The 8,032-nt window shown below is 38.9% G+C and overlaps 1 long non-coding RNA gene across 1 annotated transcript; it reads left to right on the forward strand.

Moving 5' to 3' along the window:
• Positions 1–341: 341 nt before the first annotated feature.
• On the forward strand, positions 342–1,250 carry LOC120294118. Its single transcript, XR_005551601.1, has 2 exons — positions 342–479; positions 915–1,250. It is a non-coding gene; the product is annotated as an uncharacterized LOC120294118 (long non-coding RNA).
• Positions 1,251–8,032: the final 6,782 nt, after the last annotated feature.

The raw sequence follows: 8,032 nt of genomic DNA on the forward strand, positions 1-8,032 counted from the left end.
GCCCGGGAACAGACCGTTGCCAAACGCGCCCGAGTATCTAGTCCACTTGCCAGAAAGAGACATAAACGATGAACCGACGGAATCCTATGCTAAAAGAGAATAGTCCTAGCTCTTCCCCTATAAATAAGGTAGATTCTGGAGACTGGGGGGATTGACAGTTCAGATCTAATTGTAGAAGCGCAGGTAGAGAGAGAGAGAGAGAGATATGGAGACTGGGGGATTGACAGTTCAGATCTAATTGTAGAAGCGCAGGTAGAGAGATAGATAGAGAGAGAGAGAGAGAGAGAGAGAGAGAGAGAGAGGGAGGGAGGGAGGGAGGGAGGGAGGGAGGGAGGGAGAGGGAGAGATGAAGAAGAAGAGCTTGGTGATTGGATGTTCATGGCTTGCATTGATAGTGATGGCCTCTCTCCTTTGGGCAACTCCGTCTTCTGCTGCTGCTTCATTTCAAAAAGTGGAGCAGACCGTTTTTCCTCAAGCTGGTAATTATGCATCTAATTGATTATACATATATATAAGACTAAAAGCTAGCTTGAACCCACAAATTGTTTTTACTTGACTATATTATATTATGTTTTGTAGAGTAATTCAGAGAAAAAAATGTCCTCTTTTCCTATCTTCATTTTTCTCTATGTAGGAAAAAAGAAAATAGTTAAGCTATCGAGAAAAGATCCAATTGGATTAATCCATGGAGTGTTAACTCTTGAAATCATTGCTTATGTGGCTTTTCCCTCTCCAAAGAATACAAGCTCAATAGGCACTTTCGTGAGATTAAATCTTTTGGAACAAATGGTTTGTCCAAACTGCAAATAATAAAATATGGACACCACATATTGTCCTCTTTTTTACCAATTGTGAATTTTTATTTTCCTTTCTAGAATTCATTTATGTGGTCATCTGGATGTGTATATTTGTAGGTTGCAGGTGTTGCTGGTTCAAAAGGACCCCACTTCTCGTATGTGGAAAAGCATGCTGTATTGATGGATGTTGTAGTTTGCCTTAATAAGATGCAGTGCATCCGCAAGACTCCCCTCAGACATGTTCACCTCTATATGCACTATATTTTCCCTTTCTTATTTCTCAAGTTTTCTAATGAATCCACAATGTTTGGTCGTTCATGGTTGTGTAGCCATATTATGATTGCTCCTTAACATGAAATTTGAGGGGAATTGTTTAACGCATATGTTGTTGACCGGACGCCAATAATTGAAAATAGTCCAATAAATGTATAAAAAGAGTCAAGAACTTTGTCATGAGAGGGTATAAATCAACAACTTTGTTGGCTACGTTCTCAGGGGTTCGAGTTACATATTGGATTAATTAACATCTTAGATATTGTTATCCATTCATTATTGTAAAAAGAATCAAGAAAATTACTACATTTTCAATAGCCTCCTAATGAAACTTAATTAGCTCTCTACCTCCAAAAAGGGAAAAAAGAAAAGAAGACGATAATTTGAATTATGTCCTTTTCTTGATGTGAGTGTTTCCTTTTTCATGGGTTTGCTTTACTTCTCTGAGGCTGATAATCCGAGTCTTACGTGAGTTTCTGTTAAGCTATGGTTGCCAGGAACTTAATGATTTTAATGATTAAGAGTCAAGAACTTAGTTGCTATGCAACTTGACGCAAATCATTCGGAAGATTATTCCGGTGCGGCATGGATTAGTTCTGTTCAATTTTTCATGACATGATGAATTTCAGCTCCATTGATCCTCATATACATACGCTCGTGTAAATCATCGTGTCCATATTATTAATACCTTAATTTTTGTCTGAGTAGTGCTACAAACACCACACTTTTTTTTAAGTAATCGTGACAATCATCATTGACGACCAATTCGTTTGAAGCGTAAAACAATAGCCTGATACCTTTAGCTGGCGAAATAACCAAGAGGGAATCCTAACCTAAGCTCATCAACATATACAGTTGATTCCACTTCAACTTAAGCTAATTAGCATGAGCCAACTAGAATATCTTAACTAATCTACACCATATCAATCTTTTGATTTTCGTTTTTAAACATAACTCACACGTGTATTATAACAATTTTCCTCTCATGTGCAAGATGTAAGGTTTGGTTCCCTTAATTCAAGTGCTGCTACCATTGGGAGCACCTTCACTCTAGGTCTCTTCCACTAGATAAAAAAACCTCATTGATTAAATCCTTTCCTTGAGATATTCACCTGATACCGATACACTTTGGGGGTAGGTCCCCAAGGTCCCCTTTGCTAGATAGAAAATGCGTTGGTTAAATTGCTTCATTGAGATATTTACCAAATACCGATATACATTGGGAGTGAGTTGCCAATAAATCATAAGCTATTGGACCATTTGTTGGAAGTGGGCAGCGGAAACCTGCTACCTTTGCCCATGGAGATCGCCCAAAAAAAAAAAATCTCAAGTTTGAGCCCTTGCATATAGGAATTTAGACTGACATTCATTCAAAAGTTTAAGTCAATTAATTGTGGGTTAATTAGGATATATTAATTTATTCAAGCTACACTAATTTTTCAATGTTGAGCTTATTTTAACACAATTTACACATACATCTCAACACAATAATAGTGCACCACATGGACTTTGGTACATGAGCCCAAGTGAACTCTACATACATAAGGCGTGACTCTTTTTTTTTTTTTTTTTTTTTTTTTTTTTTTTTTTTTTGGGGGGGGTGGGGGGCGGATGTGGTGTAAGGACGTTTTGCAATCCTTAGTAGGAAAAGGAGTTGTCCTTTGAATTCAAAGTCTAGTAAATTCAATTTCCTCTGGGCTCTCCGATTGAAATTTCGTGTCTAGAAAAAACGTTATGCAACAACTAGTCAAATAAATTTATGAAATCCCTTAAGTGCTAAGGCAAAACTCCTGCATTAGTCATCTCTATCTAGAAAATATCGTGTGAAAGTAAAATAGAGTACACCTACTGTTATTTATGACTATTTGAGGACGTGTCGTGTGGGACTATGAGAAGCGTGCACATGACGCGGCTTCGATTGGATATCAAAGATTTTCGTTGACTTGCCAAAACCAACAATAATAAAAATAATAATTAATGACATACACAACCAAATCTCAATTCAAATAATATGGAAATTGAAATGTCTCGTCAAACATGACATGGCTGAAATTTCAATGAAATATGAAAATTGCATGACAAGAAAAGTCAGATGGGACATAACATGGCAAATTTGGAATAATTATTGGACATTAAAAATGGCATGATACGGCAATTCGAATGCAAATATTATATAACAAATTCAAAATTAGAAATATGAATGCAATGGCATTGGCAATACAAATTTAAAGGGATATGGTGGATTCGAAACCAAACATATGACTTGACAATTCGGATGTCACATGGCATGGGATTTTACTTCCTGAATAAGTACGTTTGCAGACAAGAATCTTGGATTAAGATTTCTCATAGTCTTATTTTAAAGGGCACCCCAATTAAATTTTCAAAGAAGAAATAAGAAAATCTTCAAAAATATAACACGGTCCAGCCACGGATTTGACTCCGGACAACCGATACGAAGCTTCTAATAAGAATTATATTTTTAATCAATATATTGCCTAGAGTCGGTGGCCGCTTTGCTATAAATACGGACCGCCCATCGAGCTCCGTCTTCTTCCTCATATAGCACTTCGGTTTCTTGAGACGAGGAGCTTAGCTTGACCAGAGAGAGATCAGATCGGCGTCAGAGGCACTATGGAGGTCTGCAAATTACTCCTGTCACTCATCTTGATTTTCTAGCGTTAGGGTTTTGTTCCTCGTTTTGCTTGGTTTATGCTTTCTACATCGATAGTTGTCTCCTCCTCGTATTCTTCTTCTAAGATCTCTTGCCGCTTTGTCAATCATATCCAGAAGAAGGCAGTGATCAATCTCACGACGGAGGACAACAAACTCAAGAGCAAGGCACGCACGATCGCAGTAGCCGAAGCGAATGGTAACAATCCCTAGAACCCATTTCATACAGATCTACATTGGCTATGTCTAGTTTTGCTGATTAATTCTCCCAATCACGCCCTCATCTCCCAAATTTTCATACACGCAAATTTTCCCAGAATGATTTTGTGCATTAACCATCAATATCCTCCGCCTTTAATAGTTTGAAGAAAACCCTAACCTTTCTTGTCATCGTCTCTTGTGTTTGCATTCGTCATTGAAACAGGGTTGAAATCTGCGAACTTTATTGGAGAGCGTGGAGATCTATTGGAGCTGATCGCAGAGAAGATTGATACGGCGACGGTGGTGGACAAAATAAGAAGGAAGGCTGGGCTGCCGAAGGCCTCGTTGGTCAGCTTTGAGGACCATAACTAAAACATTCTCTTCTAGCTTTAGTTCATGGGGGTTAGAGAATCTCCAAGATGATATGTGTTTGCGTTGCTTCGATTCACTATGTTGTATAAACATTACTGTCTGAATGTTTCTTTATCACTCTCTCTCTCTCTCTCTCTCTCTCTCTCTCTCTCTCTAACCCACATAATTAATAAGAGTAGAAAGAGTCAGAGCGTCGAGTTTGACCGGATGCTAGATACTATATACAATATCCGTGGCTTTCTTCTCTCTCAAGTTTTGTTCCTTAATAATTAGGCGGTCAGCTAGGTGTTTGGTGTGATACTTGTGTTTGGTTGATTGTTAACGGATGATTACTGGGGTGGGTTTAATGTGAATTTTATTTTCCACTCCTTATTTCCTCAAATGCTCAAAACATAACGAATGATCCATTTATTTAAGTGTCATTAGGTGAGGATACGTTGGAAAAATGAAGCAGCATTAGATCCAATTATTTCTTCTTTCTCTACTTAATTCAGGTAGACTCCTTCTTGGACAAATCTCAATCTAGTAATTCATTATTGTCAAGTCTTAATCCGTATCTGCTAATATTCGATTAATGAATCTATTTATGTATTAAACAGTGACAATCGTGGCATGTTCAATGGCCGAGTCATGCCAGGCTCGTTCGTCCGATCAGTGAAATTTGCCTTGGAATCAATCTGCTTTCACACGTTGTCGCCTCTTCTTTCCTCCTGATGCGTGTGTAGTGCGCAGTTAGATGAGCTGGTTTCTTCCTGGCACATGAGTTACGTGGCTCTGTAATTTGCCACACAGTGGTCATCCCTTGACCACCGTATTCTTTAAAAGCGTTTCTTAACCATTTCTTAGTATATAAGCAACTGCGTATTTTAGGTTATTTATTTCCGTATGCTCAGTAATTTAAAGTAAAAGTACTTAGTATATATGATCGTTTTGTGTTTAGTTTATTAAACTAACAGTTTAGATCATGATAGAAAAGGGGGTTTAATTGGATAAGCCCGATAGAAGGAGGGGCAGGTAAGAACCGAGTAAGACTTGCCTTGCCGCGCAATCCAATGGTTGAGGCTTAGACGCAATTAACAACAAAATTGATTTGTTGGAGATGATTACCGAGAGATCGATACGGTGACGGTGGTCGACAAAACAAGGAGGCGGTTGACAAAATAAGAAGGCTAGGCTGCCGAAGGCCTGCTTGGTCAGCTTTGGGGACCAAAATTAGAAGTGTCAATAGGTCGGGTCGGTTGCTTTCTCTTCTAGCTTTAGTTCATGGGAGATAGCGAATCTTTATTTTGGGGGGGAGGATTATTTCAACTGGGCATAATGATTAATTCTGTTTGGTTTTTCATCACGTGACGAATTCCAAAATGATTCGATCAATTATACACGCGCGCTCGTGCGAATCACCGTATCCATACTCTTGACACCTCGATTTTTACATATGAGTAATGCTACGTTCACCAAGTATTTAGGAAAGACTAGCATACTAAATTTTTGGTAGCTCATAATCATTGCTCATCTCTATGCTAACTAATCATGCCAATGATAGTGTGCCACATGGACTTTCGTACACGAGCCCAAGTAAACTCTTTGTACGTGAGGCATTACTCTTCGGTCTAAGGAAGCTTCTGCGATCCTTTGAATTTAAAGCCGCGTCATCATCTGTTGAATTCGATGCCGACCAAGTTCAATTTCCTTTGAACTGTCCGATTGATTTTTTCGTTTCTAGAAGAACCGCCATGCAATTACTACGTAAATACTAAATAGACTGATGAAATTGCGTAAGAGCTAAGGAAATAAATACGTTAGTGATCTTTGTCCACCACGTATGACTATCTGCTCCAAAATAACGCGTGTCGTGGGGATTATGAGAGCCGTGGTTGTCAACTATTCCGAGTAAAACTGATGAAGAGATGAAGCTGGCAAGAGATGGGAACAGTCACGGCAACTTCACCGCAATGGACCGACCGCGTTCATATGACGCCTATTTTTAATTAGCAATCTGCCCGAAGTCGGTGACGACTCGGTCGTCTCCAAAGATCTCTATAAAAAATACGACACCAAATGAAAATTTCACCTTCTTCATTTGCCAAACCAAGCACATTGTTTCTAGAGAGAGAGAGAGAGAGAGAAGGGCTCAGCCTGACGAGAGAGAGCAGATTGGTCTGAGATCCGATATGGTGGTCTGTACTTATTCCGCTCACTCGTCTTCATTTTCTCGTGTTCGGTTTATTTCCTGGTTTTTTGGTTTTAGGGTCCGACATCGATAATTGTCTCCTCTTCGCCCTCTTCTTTTTAAAATTCCATTCTTCTTTCGCGGGCTGATATATTTTTGCCGTTCTGTCATTCATATCCAGAGGACGGTAGTGATTAATCTCGCGACAGGGGACCAGGCACGCAAGGCCAAGGCACGCGAGATCGCGACAAGCGCAGCAGATGGTAACGATTCCTAGAACACGTCTCGTGCACATCTATAAAGGCTATATACAGTTTGGTGATTAGTACTCCCATTCACCCTCATCTCCAGATCCTCCATATCATCTTATTGATCATTTCATGCCCTGTACTGCAAAAAATGAAAAAAAAAAAAAAAAAGAAAAAAAGAAAGAAGAAGGATTAGTTGTAGACAAATGTCATTGGAATGATTTCGCACATTAACCAATATCTTTTATATGTATTTGTCACTGAAACAGGGGTGCAGTTTGCCGGCTTTGTCGGAGAGCGTGGAGATTGGCTGAAGGTGATCGCCAAGGAGATCGATGCAGTGACGGTCGTCGACAGAATACAAAAGAAAGCTGGGCTGCGGGATGCAAGGTTGATCAGCGTTGAGTAGCGAACCTGTTGCTCGTGTGGTTTACGTGTGTATTCTTCTAGCTTTTGTTCATGGGCGTTACGAAATCTCCGTTGATATGTTTTCTCACTTTCTTTTTTCCCTTATTTTTATATTCGGGGGTTTGGAGTTGTGTTGGGTTGCTTCATATCAGTGTCTTGTACAAACATTTCAATGAGAACTACCATGTGAATATTTCCTTTATTATACCTTCTCTCTCTCTCTCTCTCTCTCTCTCTCTCTCTCTCTGTGTAATTATCTAGATTGAAAAATAAGAGATGATAAGATTCTTAGCCTTGAGTTTGACCTGATGCAAGATAGCTTATACAATATTTGTGTCTCTCTTCTTTCTCCAGCTTGTTCTTTAGAAGGTAGGTGATCTTTCAAAGGTTTGTGACATGAGAACTCGATAAATCAAGACTTACATCCCTTGATATAGTTTTCAAGTACATGAATCTAGTCACAAAATAAGTTGAACATGACAACGCTGTTATAGTATTCAAATATCTCTTTTCTTTGAAAATGATACTTGTAAATGGACACTTCTTATCTTTTTTTATAAGAAAAATCCAGCAGGATATTGTACATGAGATAATTAATTAAGATGCGTTGAATAAATGAAGCGGGTCATCCACTAAGCATACGTTAAATAAATGAACTCGTTTTTCAACGGACAAGTCTTAATCCAGTAATTAGTCATTGTCAAGTCTTAATCTGTATCCGCTAATGTTCGATTAATGAACCTATATACGAATTAAACAAAAACAATCATGGCATGTTCAATGACCGAGTCGAGCGAAGCTTGTTCGTCGGATCGGTGAAATGTACCTTGGAACCAATCTGCTTTCACATGTTGTCGCCTCCTTTTTTCTCCACAAGCATGCATTGGTGC

The sequence above is a fragment of the Eucalyptus grandis genome, chromosome 5 (genome assembly GCF_016545825.1).
Source record: "Eucalyptus grandis isolate ANBG69807.140 chromosome 5, ASM1654582v1, whole genome shotgun sequence".
NCBI lineage: Eukaryota > Viridiplantae > Streptophyta > Magnoliopsida > Myrtales > Myrtaceae > Eucalyptus > Eucalyptus grandis.